This window comes from Muntiacus reevesi, chromosome 2 (genome assembly GCF_963930625.1).
Source record: "Muntiacus reevesi chromosome 2, mMunRee1.1, whole genome shotgun sequence".
NCBI lineage: Eukaryota > Metazoa > Chordata > Mammalia > Artiodactyla > Cervidae > Muntiacus > Muntiacus reevesi.
In genome coordinates, this window is record NC_089250.1 from 282,169,108 (window position 1) to 282,190,593 (window position 21,486).

The 21,486-nt window shown below is 48.5% G+C and overlaps 2 pseudogenes; both read right to left on the reverse strand.

Moving 5' to 3' along the window:
- Nucleotides 1–446: 446 nt before the first annotated feature.
- Nucleotides 447–18,537, reverse strand: LOC136157740 (histone-lysine N-methyltransferase PRDM9-like; annotated as a pseudogene).
- A 924-nt stretch (nt 18,538–19,461) lies between these two features.
- Nucleotides 19,462–21,486, reverse strand: part of LOC136157741 (histone-lysine N-methyltransferase PRDM9-like) — a 91,948-nt pseudogene continuing 89,923 nt past the window's right edge.

Genomic DNA, 21,486 nt, shown 5'->3' on the forward strand with positions numbered 1-21,486 from the left:
AAAATGGACCATATAAAAAGATCTGAAACCAAAAACCAAAAGGAGCACAGTGGTTGTCTGAAATATTTAGAAAGGAGTTCGTGCCCCTCTTGCCCATACCCCCTGAAGCCACACTGGACATTTAGGCCCTGTCCATTCAGGACACCCTCTCCAGACCCCAGCTGGAGGTGCTCTGCCCCCAATGCCCACCTGGGTCTCAGGAGGTGGCAGGGACTCAGCCTAGCGGGTCTATTCTCTGGTCCAGGGGAGCGTCACACCAGCTACCCTGTCTCCCTTCCCATAATAAATAAGGAGGGTTGTCAGCACCTGGGCGAGTGATGCTGTGGGCACCTGGACTGCGTCGTCCTTGCGAGATCTGGTGTGAAGACAACACAGAAGGGGAACCAACCAAGAGGGATCCAGGCAGCAGTGAACCCCTCTTTACAGGGACCCTGTGAGACCAAGACTCACTCTGCCCACCCTGCTCCGATTTTTGGGAACTGGACTTTGTCATTCTCTGGGCAGGAGGCGGGAAGGACCACCCGGTCTCTCTTCCACCTCCTGAGACCCAGGTCGCCATCTGGGGTCGAGAGAGCGTGTCCCGAATGCACCGGGCCTAACCGCTCAGTGAGGCCGGCCCTCGTCCACAGTGCACTGACCTGCTGCCGGGTCTCAGGTTCCTTGGCATCCAGCTCCCCCATCGCCAACCCCAGCTTGGTGTCTTGGGAGCCCCTCACTGGCCGGCACTCCGCAGGTGAAAGCTGCATGCCCAGAGAGAAGGAGGAGAAACCGGTGGGGCAGGGGTCCAGCATGGAGTGTCCAAGGCCCCTCTGCTCCCCCAGGAACACCCAGCCCCGCCTGCCGTGGCCTTTCTCCTCTTCAGTATGTGTCTTTGTGGCTGATGTTTTCAAACACCTTCCTCTGGACGAGAAGGCTCCATGACCATGGAAGGGGTGGAGGTGAGGAGGTGCTGTAGCCCTAAACCCAGAGAGCTTCAGAACTAGCTTCCCTGAGCCCTGAACGTATTGCCTGTTACATCTGTACCAACCGAGGCCAGATCCAGGAAGATTCTCTGTGGAAAAACTTTCCATGTCCAATGAGAGAACCAAACTAGACCAAGATCTGTGAGATTATCTGTGGAAACACTTTTCTGTCCAACAAGAGAGGACTTGTTAACCCACAGCCGAACCCCGAGACGTGGGACGTGCTGTAACTCTGGAGACTGCAAGGAAGGTGTTTGAGAGGCTTCTTCCCGGGCGGCTCCCCGAGGCTCCTAGAGTTGCTGGACCCAGAGGGGGATCACTCTTGCTTCTCTCCTCACTGCAGGCCAGACGGTGCCCCCAACCGCCCAGCCCTGCTCCACCGCCTCCCTGAGTTCAACAGAAACCCCCCGGTCACAAAGCCAAAGCGCAGTCTTCTTGGTGAGCAGAGCAGGGGCCGGTGGAAAGGGGGGTGGAGGCTGAAAGCTTCTTTGCAGAAGAAAAACACGCACGTGTGTTCGCATGTGTGGTGGCCGGATGCTGCAGTAATTGATGTTCCCCACACATTTATGGGTGGGTTTTAGTTTCTGTATTTTCTAAATTTCTTTTTTTCAAACAGCTGCATATTATCAGCAAATTTTTGCAATCAACCACGAGCACTTGCAAAATAAGATTTTTTTTGCTTTTCCTAAAATGTTTCAGTTTTCTATGGTGACAGATGAACAGCCTCGTACTTTTCAGTATTCATTTAATTGACTGCGCTGGGTCTTAGCTGTGGCATGCAGGGCCTTCGTTTGCAGCATATGGGATCTAGTGCCCTGACGAGGGATTGAACGTGGCCCCCTGTGTTGGGAGCTCAGAGTCTTAGCCTCTGGATCAGCAGGGAATGCTGCAACCTCCTACTTAAAAAAGATTAGTTATTTATTTTTGGCTGTGTGGGTCTTCACTGCTGTGGGGCCTTTTCTCTGGTTGTAGAGCGTGGGGGATGCTCTCTCGTTTCTGTGCTGAACTTCTCCCTGTGGTGGCTGCTCTGGTTGGGAAGCAGAGACTCTAGCCTCTTGGGCTGCAGTAGTTGTGAACGGACTTAGTTGCTCCACGGCACGTGGGGTCTTCCCAGATCAGGGATTGAACCCGTGTCTCCTGCATTGGCAGGTGGATTCTTAACCACAGCACCACCAAGGAAGTCATTCCCCTCCCTGCTTCCTGCCAATATCCCCCTGTAAATAAAGACTGAAAATAATCAGCTTAGTAAGTTTTCAGGAGTCTGAGCTCTGAGGTCAGCGTCTCTGGTGTCATTCTCCCAAAGGCATCTTGGCTTCAGATACTGGCTGGGCTCATGAGCCCCGTAAGCAAGGCAGGTCTGGTGGCTGAAGACAGGCTTGGCCTCTGGAGCTCTGCACTCACCGACTCACCCAGGGTTCCCGAGCCCTGGCAGCCAAGCAGAGCCGCGCGCAGGCGGGGCTGGTACAGCCATAGGGCCGCCGTGGTCAGGGTGGAGCGTGCGGCGGAGGCAGCTGGCTGTCCGTCCCATGACTGCTGGTGTCCTCTGTGCCCGGGCAGGGCAGTCACGGTGTCAGGTGGGGCCTGGCCGCTGTCTTGGGGACAGGATGGGACTTCAGAGAGCTCGCATCCCCACTCCCCATCTCCCAGCTCCGCTTCAGATCATGGCTTATGGCTGCTGGCAGCTCCCTGGGTTGGGAGGCTGTGTAAAGCACCAGTCTCCTTGCTCAAGGTCAGCTGAGACTCCCAGCTCTGTGGTCCCACAGAATCCCTGCCACCATCCAGGTCATCCCACTTCTGTGAGGGAGGGCCTGTGTGGGGCTGTGGGTGATGGAGGATTTGGGGGTGTTGTGGGCTGGCCCCAGGAGTCAGCTTTTTGAGGGAAGGGGAGCAGAGGGGAGGGGAGGGAGAAGCTTTGACCTGCTCAGCCTTCCCTGGGATTCCAGGCCCAGCTCAGGTGGGAGGTGCAGGTGAGAAACACCTGCAGGTTTCTGGGTCCCCACCATTTTCAGCTGAAGCCCCTCTGCCTACACCACCCCTAACTCTCCCTCCCGTGGCCCTGGCCTGAAGCCACAGAAGATGGGGAGTTTATGTGGCTCACTTCCTATGGGGAAATGTGTCCTTTAAGAAAGCATGACAGAAACAGGAAAATAATAGTGGGTCGTTATCACTGACATGGTTCATGTAGAGACGCTTCACCAGCCTGACCCAAGGCAGGAACTGAGGGCCGTTGCCCCGAGTCCTGGAGTTCGCGCCCTCCGCCCCCCGCCCCGCAGCCACTCTCCCCTTGGTGTCTTCTGGTGGCCAGGCGGACTTCAGCCTCCTGAACCCCTTCTGGAAGGACCAGGCCAGGGCAGAGGTCATTCACAGAGGGGAGGGTGTGGTCGACCTTAAGAACCCCATTGCCCCCACTCTGTGTCGGAGCTCAGTCCCGGGTCTGAGCAAGCGTGGCTTCCTGGTGCTGTCCCCACCCTCACTCACCCAGGGTGGGGGGGCTTTGTGTCCACGTTGTCCCCTTGTGCACCCTGGTCACCCCGGGACCCGTGCTGTGTGAGCATCTGCTCTGCTCACAGCGCACCCCGGGGCCCATCAGACTTCACTCATGAAGGGGAAGTGTAAGGATGAACTATTCCACAAGTAAGAATTTCAAGGTCGCGACAGCGTTGACCAGAGCGCACGGGCACAGGTACGAGGCCCATGCATAGAGAAGCCGCGGTGTGGGCTTCAAGGACCCTACGTGTGGGGGTGGGATGGGGGTTGGACAGGGATTTCCTGCAAACGCGGCTCCAGGCTCTGTGCTCGGCAGGGGGACGACTGTGGGCCCTGCCTGTCTGTGGAGGGGCCCTGGGGCTGCCCAGCTCAGCAGGAACAGCAGTGATGGGAAGGGAGGTTGCCTTCCCTTAGCACCCCTGACCTCACACCCGCTCATCAGGGCATCCTAGTGCCTGAACAGCCCCTTCTTCGTCTAGCTCTGACGACCTGGACGGTGTGTGGGCTGGAGGACATGCAAGAAACAAATTCTGTAAAGCAATTATCCTTCTATTAAAAAATAAAAAAAAGAGTAAAGAAAAAAACACAAAGGACAGCAAAGGCGGGGCTTGCGTTCTCAGCCAGCTTCTGCCAGATTCCGCCTGTGCTTACGCATCAGACCAAAATGCTGGTGCTCTCACGCCGTATCACAGATGAGAATAGAGACACAGAGAGGTTGAGCATCTTGCCCCAGCTTACCAGCTGCTGGGGGCAGGGCTGAGAACTGGACCCCTGTGGTCGCATCTGGAGTCCAGATGCTGTGATGACCCCGAGGGAGCGGCAGAGACCAGACGGTCCATGCTGAGCTAGGCGCGCGCGCACACACTCACGTGCAGGTGGCCTTCACCTTTGTGGCAAAGAAGTCAGAGGGAAGCAGAGTGTCACCAGGAGAGGCCAAAGGAAAGTCAGGGTCTATAAGGAGGAGAGGCCACACTTCCCAGGAGGCCGGGGAATTCCCTTCCCTGGTGATTCTGACTCCACTCTGCATTCCTCTCTCTGGACCCAGGATTGACTGTCCAGTGACCTAACTGAGTTGGCTCCAAAATTATGCCTTCCCAGGGGTTCAGCTAACTGGACCCCACTGCTGTCAGTAATAACGGGGAATGAGTACACAGTCTGGGATTCAGATTTGTTTGGAGACAAAATTTGTTAGAAGAGGAGACCTAAAAAACCACGAAGGCAATTGGCATGAACATCTCCAGAACACTTAAAGAACACTCTGCGGTTTATATACCTCCTCTCCTGTCATGAAAGTGGAAGGTCTATTTAAGAAATAATTCTGTGCTTATCACACTCTTTCTTTAAAATATTTATTATATATTTATTTATTCGGCTGTGCTGTGTGTTAGTTGCAGCATGTGGGTGCTAGTTCCCCAAGCAGGTATTGAACGCGGGTCTCTGCATTGGAGTTTTGACCCCTGGACCACCTGGGAATTCTCTCCTCATACTCGTGGGGACAGTAACGGGTCGCAGGCCTCCTCTAGGGGCCCTTAGAGCTGAGGCATGGGGTGGCTGCAGAAATCCTCCTGTGGCTAAGGTGTGGTTTGTTGGCCATGACTCACTCACACTCCCTGCAAACATAGGGCTTCTCCCCTGTGTGTGTCATCTGGTGTCTGATAAGGACTGACTTACCGCTGAAGCTTCTCCCACACTCCCTGCAAACATAGGGCTTCTCCCCTGTGTGTGTCCGCTGGTGTGTGATGAGGGCTGACTTCTGACTGAAGCTTCGACCACAGTCCCTGCAAACATAGAGCTTCTCCCCTGTGTGTGTCCTCTTGTGTCTGATGAGATTTGACTTATCACTGAAGCTTCGCCCACACTCCCTGCAAACATAGGGCTTCTCCCCTGTGTGTGTCCTCTGGTGTCTGATAAGGACTGACTTACCGCTGAAGCTTCGTCCACACTCCCTGCAAACATAGGGCTTCTCCCCTGTGTGTGTCCTCTGGTGTCTGATGAGGACAGACTTCTGACTGAAGCTTTGCCCACACTCCCCGCAAACATAGGGCTTCTCCCCTGTGTGTGTCCTCTTGTGTGAGATGAGATTTGACTTATGACTGAAGCCTCGCCCACACTCCCCGCAAACATAGGGCTTCTCCCCTGTGTGTGTCCTCTGGTGGGTGCTGAGGGCATATTTCTGACGGAAGCTTCGCCCACACTCCCCACAAACATAGGGCTTCTCCCCTGTGTGTGTCCTCTGGTGTCTGATGAGGGCTGACTTCCGATGGAAGCTTCGCCCACACTCCCCGCAACCATAGGGCTTCTCCCCTGTGTGTGTCCTCTGGTGTGTGGTGAGACTTGACCTGTCCTTGGAGCCTTGCCCACACTCTCCGCATGTGACCCTCATAATCCCTGAGACCCCTGCCCCCGTGAGCAATGTGCCTGTGTCCTCTGGATTCAATTTCTGGCTTGTGCTGGGCTCGTCTGTCATTCTCTCATGCACCCCAGAAGCCCCCATTTGTCCTCCTGGTGAGTAGGAAGAGGCCCTTGAAATCCTCTTCAGCCTTACACTTTTCAGCAAAGCATGGGGCCTGTCCTTGTCCTCCTGACCCTCAGGTTTGTCGCTCGGGCTGTGTGGATCGGAATATAGCTGATTTTGACTGCCTGGGCAGGGATCCTCTGGTTGGAGGAGGTCTCTTTCAGATGGTCTCAGGAGGGTCTGAGAGGGGTGACTGCGTTGGATGTGTTGGCTGAGGAATTTCTGGCTGGAGAAGGCCAGAGAGCAGGAGGCACATGGGTGGATCTTGGGCTTCGGTTCTGCTGAAAGAGGAAGCTTTTGTCAGGTAGCTGGTTTGCCGTGGTCAGGCCTTCCCCACTCATCATCTAAGTGTTGACAGTGCACGATCTGTCGCCCATCAAGTGCCTTTACAGTCCACTCTTCCATTCCACTGTTATTCTCTACATCTACAGAAATCCAGGAAGCGGGTCTCAGGGGCCTTTTCTACTTATCTCCCATATAGGGACCTTCCAGCTGCAACAGAGGCAGCGTCTCTCCTGATAGAGGTGGATCTGCAGGGACTTTCCCTGCGTGTAGGTGTCTGAAAAGTCACGTCACAGTGGCCCCAGGTATTTACCCTACTGAGGGATAAGACTTGATGACTTAGGTGAAAGGGTCTATTAAGTTAGTGGCGCCTGGAATGGAGCTTTCTGCATATGGGAGGCAGCACAGGGCGTGGTTACAGCAGATGTGGGTAAATCTGACTTTGTGGCTCCTTGTTCAAAGAGCAGCCTTTGTGCCGATCTCTGCAGGAAGTGGGTTTGAGCCTGGATGAGACCGAGCGGCCCAAGTCCCACTGACTACAGGTCTGGCTCCTGCTGCCCAAACTGGTTCACAAATTGCTCCTCTTTCAGTTTCCCATAAATCATAAAATAAAGGCATATCCTTTCTCAAGCCTCACCAATACTCATACCTCATTTATTTCATTTAGGTTTAATCCACTTAACATGCACTAGGAAACCCTGTTGAAAAATACATCTCCAGCCAGACTCTTCACACTCTCACTCCCAAGCATTTTCAGACAGCCCACTCTGCCCTCATGTCTGGCAATGAACTAACTTCTGAGGGGACTCCTCACTGCTGCCTCATCCCCCCAAAGAACCAAAGCATCGCCTTACCACAGAGAACATGCCGCTTGCAGCTGAAAACCTGCGGTTGTTCTGTGTCACCCAGGAGGACCCCTGGGGCCTGCACGTGGACACAGGCCCTGAGGCTTCCGTGTCCCGTCCAGCCTCCTTCCTCTCCCTCTGTGCTTCCTCCCGCGACCCCTGGCATGGCCTCTCTTCCCCGCCCTGGGGCTGTGGCACTGGCTGCTCTCCTCCCTGGAATCCTTCCCCGCAGGTCTTATCAATGCAGAGACCCTGCCGCACCGTCCTGCACCGCACCCCACCCTCTGCTCACGCTGACCCGAGTCACGCTCCCTGCGCTGGTTTTCCTCAGCACCAGCCCCTGTCTGGTATGAAGCCCCTGCTGCCCCAGGGCAGTGGTTCTGTCTGTTTCGGTGCGTGGAGCCCCGTCTGGCACAGAGCCTGAACTCACATGACAACAGACTGGAACAGTAACTGAATGCGCATCACTGTACACGTGTCGCTTAGAAATGGGAGGAAATGAAGCAGAAACAAATAAAGGGCAGAGAGCTGGTAGGTGCTAGAAATGTTGCTTTTTGCTTCTAAGCCTTTCAGCAGAAGGTGATGTTGCACATTTTTTTGCATGAAATATTAAAAAATAGAACTAGCATTTTTAATATAAAAATTTTTCCTAACAATCATATGAAAATAATCAAATTCTGAGGCATTTTAATTTCTATTCAACTGACATTGGACTGGATTGACCTCCGCTTCGAAATCGGACCACGAGGCTCCCAGGATGGGGTGGGGTGCTGGATGAGGAGAGACACTCACCTCTCCCGGCCGCGAGCTCACTCTTCCCCCTGCTGTTCCGCTTGATGCCAAGGTCCTGACCATACTCGTCCCCGTACCAGACCAGCAGCTCACAGCCCGGCCTGACCACCCGGCAGGTTCGGTAGAAGATCTGCCCGTGATACTGGAAGGCCACCAGGTTCTGCTCCTCGTCGTACCGGGCACAGTTCACATACCTGCGGTCGAGGCCGGGAAAGGGAAAGAAACCTCAGGGGATGAGTGCTCTCCACTCTCCGCCCATGCCCAGCTCCTTGCCTTCCGTCTCTGAGGCCGCCCCTCATGTGGACCTTCTGTTCACACCTTGGACCAGGCGATGGGAATTCCCATGCTTCTCTCTCCTTACCTAAGTAGCCATTTTCCGGAGCCCAGTTCCAGACTCATCTCCACATGGACTGTCCATGAGGCTGGTGACCTCCAGCTCCTCTAAACTCTGAATTAAGTTCTCTTTCATCCACAGGACTTGGTGCTCCTTGGCTAGCATGCAGCCCTCAGCACTCACCCCAGCCTGCCGTCTCTCCCGAGGCTTTCTCCCATCTCCCCATGTGTATCCAGGGTCCTATTAGCTTGCCCACCCTCTCCCACATAAACTTGGAGAGAGCTCTGATATGGCTTGAGACATGGAACAGTAATAGTCTGTTCACTGTCTGCCTGCCCTGATGAAAGGAGAGGCCCTCAGATAATGGCCCTGCTCAGGACCAAGCTGCCCCCCATTCCTTCTGAGGCCTCAGGGCCCACTTCTCACGGGAACCAAGCCTGAGGAGGTTGTTGCCCGCAGAGAGTCAAGGTCTCCTGTGTTAGGTCATCCTGGTGTGGGCAGTTACTCAAAGATAGAAAAAGTAAGGTTACTGCTCCTAAAATCAATTGGCTAATGTCTGTTTGCAGTATGTTCTCCAAAAAGACATGGGTTGTGTGGTCTGCTTCAGTACCGAAGTTCACTGTCTAAACTGAAACATAAAGGGCGTGATAAGTGTCCACTCAGTCAGTTAAAGTGTCCCTGGTGAATCTAGACTCCTCAAGTTTTTTTCAAGCCCACCAGTTTTGTTCAGCAAATAGACTTGTATCTTGACGGCACATGCCATATTTTTATTTCCTTCTTTCCAGTATCTTTTGAAATGAAAGAGAATGATATGGAGGGAAAAGAGGAAAGGAGATGAGAAAGCTGTTGAGGGAGCTGGGTTGAGAAGGAAAGGGGCGTGGGATGGAGGGAGTCTCAATGTCTACACACTGCAGACTCACTGCACTCACCTCATCCAGTTGGCCGAAGACGTGTCCTTTCCATCCACATACTCGTAGCAGTTCTTCCCTTTGGTGATCTGAGGGTCAGAGAAAGAGTTACAAGCTTTCCTCTTTATTTCTTTTTTTTTTTTTTTTGGTAGGAAGCAATAGAAGAGCTATTTCCCTGTGTAGTCATTGGTGCTTTTCAGCCTGCATGGATTCAACTGGCAGTCGGACCACACGGTAAGCTCCTTACTCATCATTCCAAGTCTGAGTCTCTTGGTTCATTGAAGGCAAGGGCTCCATAAGGGAGGAGTCACTTCTGTGTGTCTGTACACTGTGTTCCCACCTCTCCTCTGAGCTTTAGATAGAGGTCTGAGTGTCTGTACACTGTGGTCCCACCTCTCCTCTGACATTTAGATAGAAGTCCTGTGAGTGTGTACCAAGGTGTTCCCATCTCACTTCTGACCTTTAGATACAGGTCCTGAGTGTCTGTACACTGTGGCCCCACCTCTCCGCTGACATTTAGATAGAGGTCCTGTGAGTGTGTACCAAGGTGTTCCCACCTCTCCTCTGGCCTATAGATAGAGGTCCAGAGTGTCTGTACACTGTGCTCCCACCTCTCCTCTGACCTTTAGATGGGAGTCCTGTGTTCACGCCCAGGACACACAGTACACAGGGCTGACTGTGTCTTTGCCGACCGTGTTATCGCCATCTGTGTCCTCCCATGTAGACATGAAGTACCCCCCACCACATACAAGCGGTTAGAGGCCAAAGGACAGGGAAACGGGTGCTTCTCACCAGCCAGGCATATCCACTCTTGGCAGCCTCTTCATCGTCTGTGATCTGGCCCTCATAGGGGCCAAAGTGCAGGCCCGGTGGCAGATCGGATGCCTCGTTCCACACTCCAAGCCCAGCGTCAGGGATGCCCGACAGTCTGATGCTTAACCCAGGGGGCAGAGTGAGGGCTGAGCGATTGGCATGCCCCTTTTCCACTGCACAGTCCTGTACAAAGGTTGGGGGCCCATGGACAGCACAGCTGTCGATGAAGAAGTTCTGACATTTCTCACAATCTGGAGGTGAGAACAGGGATGAGAGGAGTTATAGTGATGTTTCTGGTCGTAACGACCTTCAGAAAGAACTAGGGCATTCATGGCATTTGGCCTCGATCCTGCACCCCATGTCATAGAGGAAGGGGATGGCCGGGGGACCAAATGGTGAGCTCAGGTTAGTGGACCAAGGGCTCGTAGCCCCTTCTCCGTGAGTGGGCCAGCGGGGTCACTCACAGAGGTAGTCGTCATCCTGGGGCTCGCTGACCTCTTGGTACACGTGGCCCTTTCTTTCCCGTAGACTGTACCTCTTCACTCCAGTCTCCTTTCCTCTGAGTTCTAAGATGGAGAACAGAAGCTAAGGAAGGCTGGTGGGGTCTGGGGAGTTACTCCCTGTTTTATCAGAAAGTGTGAGATCTCCTACCTGTCTATCTATACACTTTGTTAAAACGTTCTTACATGTATTTTTCAAACTTTTTCTTTTGTAATTTTATGTTTTAATGTTACAGTATTTATTTCTTGGCCTTACTGCATGGTTTGTGGGATCTTAGTTCCCTGACCAGGAATGGAACCCCCACCTCCTGCAGTGGAAGCGTGGAGTCTTAACCACTTAACCACCAGGGAGTCCCTTCTCTTTATTTTCTTTCTTCTCCCTTTAACTACAGGTTCTGGAGACTGAGGCTCCACTGACCACAGATGCCCAGTTCAGTGATAGCATCCTGCACTTCCCGTTAGTAGGTTTAACTTCCCAACCTTCCTACTAAGGAAATAGTTCAACCACACATCTACTCAGAAAATATATGTTAAGGGCACATGACACGTAAGGCACTGAGCAGAGGTCTGGACATGAACACTAACAAAGCACGGTTTCCATTATCACAGCTGGATTTATTGAACTACTTGTATGTGTCAGACTTTTGCATTTAATGTAAGGCTTTCAAGCACTGTATGAGTCATGTATCCTTATCCTCACTTTACAGATAGCAATCAGGACCTCAGAAATGTATAAGATTTTCCCAAGGCCCCAGGGCTAACTTCATGTCTCAGATCAGTCCAGCTTAAACCCTGCCTACCCATAGTCCGGGCCACACACCTAGGCCATGCTTATTAGTTTTTCTACAGGAATTAGAGGAACTAATTAGAGGAACTCCCTAAATTTCTCTTACCGATTTTCTGTCTGGGGAGCTGTCCAGGGGTCCTTGCTTTTCTGTGATGGGGCACTGGTTTCTGAGCCTGCTTGGCTCCACTTTTCTTCAGTGGTTTTGCTGCTCCCGGCAATTCCTTCAAACTAGATTCATTACTTAATGGTGCCCTGGACATTCTCTTTCATGTGAGTAAAAGACAACATGCATTTCTTTAGTTCTTTAGGACTTTATGAAGTATTTTCACATGCATGACTTTAGTTAGTACTTTGACAATTCTTGGAAATACCTGATTGGGTGTGGGGGGGAGGGGTCTGAACACTGGAGAGTAAAAAAAGGACCTAGGTGGATACTGAATCAAAACTAGAATTCATATCATAAGGTTCTTCCCCTTCAACTTTCTCCATAAAAGTGAGAGCAAGGCAGGGAGAAAAGCTGGAGGTCAGGGAAAGAAGAGGGTAAGGGCTCGTAGAGAGATACGGGGTGTTTCTATTAACTAGTGGCCCTTTGATGGACGTGGAAGCATGGAAAATTACAGAGTGGACAAAACACATCTGAAAAATAAGGTGACAGAGCAATGAGATTAAGAAGAGGAAAGACGATCGGCAGAAACACATTTAGACAATAAAGAAAATGAGATGAACGTTGCAGGTTGCCATGTGCTAGCGACAATGTTTGGAATTAAAGTAGCTGGTCTTGTCAGTTCTCCTTGAACAAGGCTGTATGACTAGCTGGTTCTACTAAGTTTCCTGGTCCATGAATTGGTATACAGGCTAATTCTTAATATTATAGTGGACATGAAATTTAATAACATTCAACAAATTGTTGTGTGAGCTATTTAATACAGTAAGAACATGCACATACATCCCTGGTATCAATTTATTCCCTAAACTGCATCTATATTTGAAGTGTAACGCACAGATTCTATCTTCATCATTCTTTGACCTTTCTACTCCTAGATGAATGCTTAAATTGGAGTCACTCACTCACAAAACATTCAGGGGGACCTCAGGGGCTTTGAGCTGGGCCTGGACGTCTGAGAATGAATGGGTGTGGCTAGGCTCTCAAAGTTCACAACACAGGGGCAGGCGAAACACATGATTCCAAACAGGAGAGTTGCCTATTAGAGCTCAGAGGAAGGAGTTGTTATTCCCTCCTACAAGAATGAGCATTTGAAATGATGCCCAGATGATGAGTTTCTACTCAAAGGCAAGTAATCTATGTGAAGTCCTTCTGTTATTTTTTTATTTGTTTCTTTTCAGTCATAAACCTGAGGCTTCTCAGGGTTGCAAGTTGCTTCCTCTTATTGGAGTGAGAGGCTCTGAGGTAGGGATCCTCTCTCCTTCTTCATCTTGGACTGTCCACTCTGCAAACTGCCCAGCATGTCCTTAAGCTTCCTCATCTTGGACTGTCCACTCTACAAACTGCCCAGCATGTCCTTAAGCTTCTTCATCTTGGACCATCCACTCTACAAACTGTCCAACATGTCCTTAAGCTTCCATTAGTCAGATGTCTTAGCATATCCCTCCCTAGCAAAGCACAAAGGAACTGAGGTTGAAAACATATCTGAGATGAATGATATAAAGATGTATGAATAAGCTTCATAGAACTATGGAAGCTTTAATCAGTTTGTCAGGGGTTTAGAGAACGTGCATTGGTTTAGATTGCACTTCCAGTGATACTGTGGTCTCAGGCATATAATCAAATGTTTCTTACCTTTTTTTTGTATCTATAATGGTGATAGCTATATACCTACTTATAGATACCGTAGGATTCATTTAAGGTTTAAGTAAGTTTATTCACATAAAATACTTAGAGTCTGAAGTATTATGAAAATAATGTAACAACAGAACCGCCTACTACTGTTGTTGTTCTTACTAAGTGCAAAGATGGTGATGATATCAGACATTGTGCAAAAGATTCAGGACAGGAAGGCTGCGGTCTCCAAGATCTCTGTGTTTTCTCCTATTCTCACCTGTGACTGGATCCATGAGGAGGATATTTTGGCAACAGGATTTGGGAAATACTCACATTCCGGTGTTTACTGTACTCCACTCTGAAGGGCATCGAAGAAGGTTTACCTAAAAAATGATGAGAATCAGGGATTTGGTTGGTAAATGTTTCCAAACTCTGGGTATTCTAATTAAGGACACATAATTGTAAGCCAGAGAGTGACAAAGACAATGATTACCAAAGGAGGAATGGAAAATGATTTCTGTATCATCAACTCCCATGGTTCCACTGGGAGCATTACATAATTTTCTTAAAATTAAAAAAAAAAAAAAAAAATGAAACTTCATCTGTGCCTCATCTGATGTTCATAAAATATCTAATAAATTTACTAGTCTTTCATGTCAAAAGTACTCAACAATGTAGAAATAGGAGGAAGTGACTGCAATATAAAAAAAATCATATATTGAAAGTCTACCTCTAACATCAGTCATCAGTGAAAAAGATAAAAAAAAAAAAAAGCCAAGGATGCCAGTTATCAAGTTTCTGTTCACCATAATATTAGAACTCCTAGCCAGCACTGTAGGTTAGAAATGGAAACAAAAGACTTCCCATTTGGAAAGAAAGAAGTAAAATTATGTCTGCTCACAGGGGCATGGTTTGATGTGCAGAAAAATCTTTAAATCCACACACAGAAAAATCCTGCACAGAAAGTTGCACGGTACAAAATCAACACTCAAATATCTTTCCGTGCATGAAGAATGACCATTGCACAAAGGAAAATAAGAAAACAATCCTATTTATTATTTATTTTTTTAAAACTATAGTCAAGAGCTAAATTAAAAAATATATATATTTATTTTTATTTCTTTGTTTGTTCCAGTTCTTTTGTTGTGGCATGCGGGATCTAGTTCCCTGACTAGGGACTGAACCCAAGTTCTCTGCACTGGGAGTGTGGAGTCTTAGCCACTGGACAAAGAATCTTATTTATAATAGCATTGAAAAGAAGGAAGTAATTAGGAATAAACTTAAGGAGATGAGACTTATATGTCGAAAACTAAAAAATATTGCTGAAAGGAGTCTGATATGAATAAGTAGATAGGTGTCTCATGTTTATGGATTTGGAGGCTTAATATTATTAAGCTATTCATACCACCCAAAGCAATTTAAAGATTCAATGCAATTCCTATTAAAATCCCAATGGAAGTTTTTACGGATATAGAAAATCCATCCAACAGTTAACACGGAATCCCAGAGCACCCCAAATAGGCAAAGCAATCTTAGAAAGAACAGCAAAGCTGGAGGCCTCAGATTTCAGAACTCACTACAAAGGGACAGGAGCCAAAAGAATGTGGATTTGGCAAAACATGTGTGCTTAGTCGCTCAGTCTTCTTGACTTTCTGTGACCTTTTGGACTGTAGCCCACCAGGCTCCTCTGTCCAGGGGATTTCTCGGGCAAGAATACTGGACAAGGTTCCCACTTCCTTCTCCAGGGGATCTTCTTAACCCATGGATTGAACCCGCATCTCCTGTGTCGACTGCACTGAAGGCAGATTCTTCACCTGCTGCGCCACTGAGGAAGCTGGCTGGCATAAAGACAGATATGTCAATCAATGGAACAGAATAGACAGCCAGAAATAAACTCTTGGATACATGGTCTAATGATCTTCATCTAGGGTGTCAAGATAATGGGGAAAGTTTAATCCCTGTAATGAATGGTGCTGGGGATACAAAATAACCATATACAAAATAATGAACATCTTACATCTTGAAGAAAAATCAACTCAGAATGGATTAAAGACCTAAATGCAAGACTTGATAAGACCCTTAGAAGACAAAAAGGGTGAAGCTTCACGACATTGAATCAGCAATGATTTCTTAGATATGGTGCCAAGTGCACAAGGATTAGGAAAAAAGTAAAAATAGACAAATGAGATTAATCTTAAAACCTCTGTGCAGCAAAGGACACTGAGCAGAATTGAAAAGGCCACCTAGAGGATAGTAGAAAATATTTATAAAATATGCATCTGATAAGATATTAATAAGCATACACCTGTATGAAGGCTACCTGTACGCCAGGAAGAGAACCTGATGGACCATGATGGCACCTTGATATCAAATTTTCATGCTCCACATTGTAAGGAAACAAATTTCTGTGGTTTAAGGAATGCAGTCTGTTATGTTATGGCAGTCAGAGCTGACTAACAGTGAGAGAAGGAATTGAATAGACATTTCTCCAGAGAAAATACACAAATGGCCGACAAACATATGAAAAGATGCTCAATACTACTAATCAATAGGGAAATAGTAATTGAGACCTTCTGTGATGGGCAATATGTATAAGAAGACAATAGCAAGTTTGGTAAGGATATGGGTAAATTGGAACCCTTATACACTATTGTTGGCAATGTAAAATGTTGCAAGCTTTATAGAGAACAGTATGGAATTTCCACAGAAAGTTAGAACTGTTGTATGATCCAGCAATCCCACTCAAGAGTGTGTTTCCATAAAAAATTGAAAGCAAGATATTGCCTAAATAGTGGGCAAATGTATGGTCCTTGCCGCATCATTCCCAATGGGCAAGATGTGTGAACAATCTAAATGTCCATTGGGGATAAAAGATAGAGAATATATATAAGATATTTGTTGTAGCTCTTATATCCACAGGCACACAATGGAATGCTTTTTAGCCTTAAAAAAGAATTCTGTCATATGCTACATCATGGATGGGCCTTGATGATATTATACTAAGTGAAATGAACCAATCAAAAAAGACAAATATTGCCTGATTCCACTTCTACGAGGGATCTAAATTAATCAAATCCATGGAAACAGAAAAGATAATGGTGGTTGCCAAGAGCTATGAGGAGGAAGGATTGGAGAATTGTTCCTCAGTGGGTTAGGGCTTCAGTCACGCAAGATGTAACATTTCTACAGATTTGTTGTACAGCAATGTGTGTATATATCCCCGGTGGCTCAGCGGTAAAAAAATCCACGTGCAATGCAGAAGATGCAACAGATGCAGGCTCAATTCCTGGGTTGGGAAGATCACCTGGAGCAGGAGATGGCAACCCACCCCAGGATTCTTGCCTAGAGAATCCCATGGACAGAGGAGCCTGGTGGGCTCCAGTCTATGGGTACCCAGAGTCAGCCATGACTGAGCGATTAGCACTGCGGCCACTAACACTAACGTGTACGTAGTTAGCAGCAGTGTGCCATACACTCAGAAACTGTTAAAAAGGTAAATAAAGACGAGCAGGCGTATGGTGAACCGAGGCGTATGTATTCACTATGAAGAGTCTCTCCTCATGTCAAAACCTTTGTATACAACCAAATGTTTGGTTTTCATGTCCCTTTCCCTAGTTTTAATAACCTCAGAGAACAGAGGGACTTCCCTGGTGCACAGTGGATGAGAATCTGCCTGCCAGTGCAGAGGACACAGGTTCGATGGCTGGTCCAGGGAGATGCCACTTTCTGCGGGGCAGCTAAGCCTGTGTGTCAGAAACTACAGAGCCTGCACGTGCTCTGCAACGAGAAGACACTCACCGGAACCAGAGAAAGCCCGTGCACAGGAACAAAGACCCAGTGCAAATAATTTTTAAAAACCTTGGAGAACAGAAATCCATATTTGGAGAATCATAGAACTATCTAAATTGTTTTCTCCAGTCATGCAGATTAAATCTGCTAAATTGTTTGAGCAGCAGAAGAGGAAGTGAGCTGCTCACTTCTATTTTATAATAAGTGTACTTCATTTTATTTACCTGATGCCATCTCTGGTCAGTGAAATGTGGGAAAGATCATGGAGAATAAATAGTTCTCTCCAATCCTTTCCCAGAATCAAAATAAAGAATTAGTTTAACGTTAGAGTAAGAAGATCATTGGTTTTATTTTATATACATACATAAATAATGTATCTTGACATAATATGTTAATCATTTCCTCTTTGAAGGGATTTAATCCAATAACCAATAACCAATCTGTTTGGTGAATTTATTTCTAAGGTTTGTTTAACTGCGTTTCACTAAGAATGTTTAGCAAGATAATTCTTTTTTAAAATAATGATAAATTTTGACCATAAAACTTTTGAGAATTACACTGGAACACCTATACATTCATCTTCATTCAGGCTAATGTCAACACTCAGCCACAGCCACTTGGGAATGCTGAAAATTATGTTTTCCTTGCTAATGGCTAAGATGTAGTTGAGACCTAAGCCCAGGCTGGTTTCAGGAAGACACGTCCACACCCTCCTGGCCTCTCACCTTGCTGCCTTGGTGTCCATTCTTCATCAGAATCCTCAGTGTCATCTACCTGGGGCTTGATGACCTGCCTGCGGGGATGCATGAAAGTTGGTCGAGTGGCTCTGAAACCTGGAAAGAGGCAAAACATTTGTTCTAAGAAGGGGAAACAAAGCATAGAAGCAATGGAAAGTGTCACAAAGTCAGGGAATCTGTAGGATGTGCTGGGGGAATCTAGAACAAGGCAAGAGGTGAGCTCTGCACTACAGGGTCACCCTCCCTCTGGTGCAGAACTGCAAACATTTCCTCCAGGTTTGTCTCCACACAAAAGGGAACTGTGAGCAGGTGAAGCCACCTAAGAGCAGGCCAAGTGAACACTGAGGGTGAAGACCTGTTTCATGTTTCCCAGGCTCACAGGCGCCCAGCACTTCCTGTTACCTATAGCAATCAGCGCTTCGTAGTTTCTTTTCACATTCCTTTATCGGATTTTTTCCCATTCTCCCATCTCTTCCCATTCTTCCTTGGAGAAGTATACGGAGATGTCTTTGAAAGCATCTTTGTCCTAAGGAAAATAATAGAATTCATCAGTGATTTACTAATCTAAGTCAGACCTTAGAGCTGGGCCTTCTCCTCCACCTTTTGAGCAGGGAATAGCCTGAAGCTCCTGGATGGTCTGTGTGAAACAGGGATGAAGACGTTCCTTCCCGACTGTGTCCTGCTTAACTGAACAAACACTGAGCATTTTCCTAACTCTCCCTGGACACAGAGCAGTTGAGAAGCTAGTGTCCCGTTTTGTCCCTCTCCACCCTACCATCTCAGACAGGACCAGGCGTTCCCATGCTGTGTATGGTCACAGGGAAGTTCACTCAGCTGCCAAGGCAAGCAGTCTGTGGTGCTTCAGGGACCAGCGCCATGTCCTTCCTATAGAGCTGTCTTCGAGCCCAGCTTTGCCGCCTCCACCTCTCACCGTGGGCTTCCGCTCTGTTCTCCCGGCATCTCCCTCAGTGCTCTCCTCTGGCGATCTGTTTGGCCTCATGGCCATTGGAGTGCTCAAGGCCAAGGTGCCTGTGGAAGAAGAAGGTGCTGAGATAGCCCAGACCACTGTCCAGAGCCTGAGCTGCCTGCCTTGGGTGGAGTGTCCAGGGTAGGAAGGTGAGGGGAAAGTCAGGGTGAGGGTATTGGTGGGATGGACGGATCCTGACTAGATATGACAGATCAGCCTAATATGAACTAGATTTGGTTTCTTTGGTTCACCTACAATTCAGCCGCTCTGAGGGAAGGCACTGGGAGGGATGTGTCTGTGGGTGACGGAGGGATCCTCGAGGAGACCCAGAAACCCCTAACTGCTGTACTGGGGTCAGGCTGAAATCAGGGCTCTGTTCCAGTGAAGCAGAGGGAATGTTTCTCCAAGAAGGGTTTTGAGGATCTCCTCCTGGGGACTCAGAAAAATCTGGGCATAACGTAGGATCTACGTCTAAGGGAGAAGTCGCTCGGCTTGAGGAGATCTGGGTCCCACGGGCTGAAGTAACTGGGGTCGTCAGACAGAGGGGACTGGGGATCTTTTGTCTGATGTAGAATGCGCACGGTGAGAAAACTTGGGATCTGTGAGGCTGAGGAAATCGGGGGTTTCTTATTAAGGGACTTTAGGGCTCCGATAGGCAGGACAGTTAGGGTCTTGAGGAGGAAGAGTTTTAAGAGCTCCCAGGCGGAGGTATTCAGGGTCTCCGAGGTTTAGGAAATTTGGTCTCTCTGCGGGTGGTATTTTTAGGGTGCCTCAGGCTGAGGGGAACTGGGGTTAATCTAGGTATTTGAGTGTCGCAGCACTAGGGGATTCGGTGTTTCTGTGGGTGAAGGGACTTGTAATCCCTGAAGCTGACGAGACGCAAGCCCCCTTCAGATTAGGACTCAGGTTACTCAAAGTTGACAGGATTTCGGGACTCCCTCCCTGGAAGTTGAAGCCATCAGGCTAAGAGTTTACCAGAAGTGCGCAGGACGCGTACCCTTCAGCCTCCCCGCTGTTCTGCCGCACTGCCCACCCTGTCCCCAGGAGCGCTAGAGGTTCAGCGAAGTCCAGTCCTTCGGCGCTGAGGTGAAGTGAAGGGCCAGCAGCCTGCCTGTACCCTGTCAGGCACAAGCGACCAATCGGCGTTGTGACTGAGGCAGTCTGGCCAATAGGCGCCCGGACGGTGCAGAGCGCGATGGAGGCCCCGCCCCACCGCTCGGGGATTGGCTGCTCTGTGGGCGTGTCTGCCAAGCCTCCAGTGCGCAGGCGCAGCTTGGCTGGTCTCTTTGTTTTCAGGCATGGCCTCTGAGGCCTGGATCCTCAAGTGGGAGGGGTGTCCTCAGGCTGAATGTTTCTTTCCAGTGCCCTCAACTGGTATATCGGCTCCACCAGACTGTAACCGCGCTCCCGGAGTTTATCCTAGGCCCCCCTGTGCCCTGCCTTATCAAATCCAGTTTTGGCGAGAACTCTTATGTGGTGAGTACTGCATTATTCAAGGGAAATGGTGTAATTAACTACATTCTGATGAGATGCACGATAAACACCGTATGCTCAAAGATTTAAACACAACGCGTGGAATATGTATGTTAGAAAAAACTTGGAGGATTTTTAACCTGAAAGTAGAAGTGGCACTGATGAGCCATCTGTTTATTTAATGTAGGTTTGAAAAGCCTTCAGAAATGAGGTATAAGTAAAACCTCAAAGCCTTGCAAGTGTTTTCTGTAAGACGAGGCATCGATCTGGAGGACTGTGGATCCATAGAGCTGAGTTTGCCTGACACCTACTGGCCTCACAAGATAAAATAGGGACACTGGTTCTGGCACATAGGTAGCTTTGCTCACAGAAAAATAATGTCATTTCCATGCATTGGAAGCAAAGGGACTGATTGTAGAATTGGTATCAAGTGGTGGTTGGGAGTCTGGATGGAATAATGTTACCAGAAAAGCGAGTTTCCCTCTTGGTGGGTGTAGAGCCAGAAGGTACAACCCAGCCAAACCTCATGGGAAGGAAAAGTGTATTACTTGCAGAACTATGGAGAACACCACCGAGCTTTCCAGAGTAGTGTCTCTGTAAACCACAAAGTTGGATAAGCTTTAATCTATGAGTACAGGTATGCTCTGGCTTCTGTGGTGACTCAGATGTTGAACAATCTCTGCATAGCAGAAGACCCGGGTTCAACCCCTAAATGAGGAAGATCCCAAGAGGAGAGCGGGGCATTCATTCCGCTCCAGTTCTTGCCTGGAGAATCCCATAGACAGAGGAGGCTGGTGGTCCATGGGGTTGCTAAGAGTCAGACATGAGTGAATAACACTTTAACTTTACAGGCACGTTCATTAAGGGTCTTGGGCTGTGGGAGACTCCAAGCTTCAGTTGATTGAAGTTTTGAGAGTCAGAACCAGTCACCATCAGCATCCCTTACATTCCAGCTGGTCTGGTATACATATAGCTATCTATTCTTGATATAGATATAGATATCTATTCTTCTTCATATTTTTTCTTCTTATCATTTCAATTCAGTCACTCAGTCGTGTTTGACTCTTTGCATCCCCATGGCCTGTAGCTCTCCAGTCCTCCCTGTCTATCAGTAACACCCGGAGTTTACCCAAACTTGTATCCACTGATTCAGTGATGCCATCCAACCATCTTATCCTCTGTGGTCCCCTTCTCCTCCTGCCCTCAATCTTTCTCACCATCAGGGTCTTTTCAAATGAGTCAGTTCTTCACGTCAGGTGGCCAAAGCATTGGAGTTTCAGCTTCAATATCAGTCTTTCCAATGAACACTCAGGTCTGATCTCGTTTAGAATGGACTGGTTGGATCCCCTTGCAGTCCATGGGACTCTAGACTCTTCTCCAACACCACAGTTCAAAAGCAATCATTCTTCAGCACTCAGTTTTCTTTATAGTCCAACTCTCCCATCCATACATGACCACTGGAAAAACCATAGCTTTGACTAGACAGAGCTTTGTTAGCAAAGTAACATCTCTGCT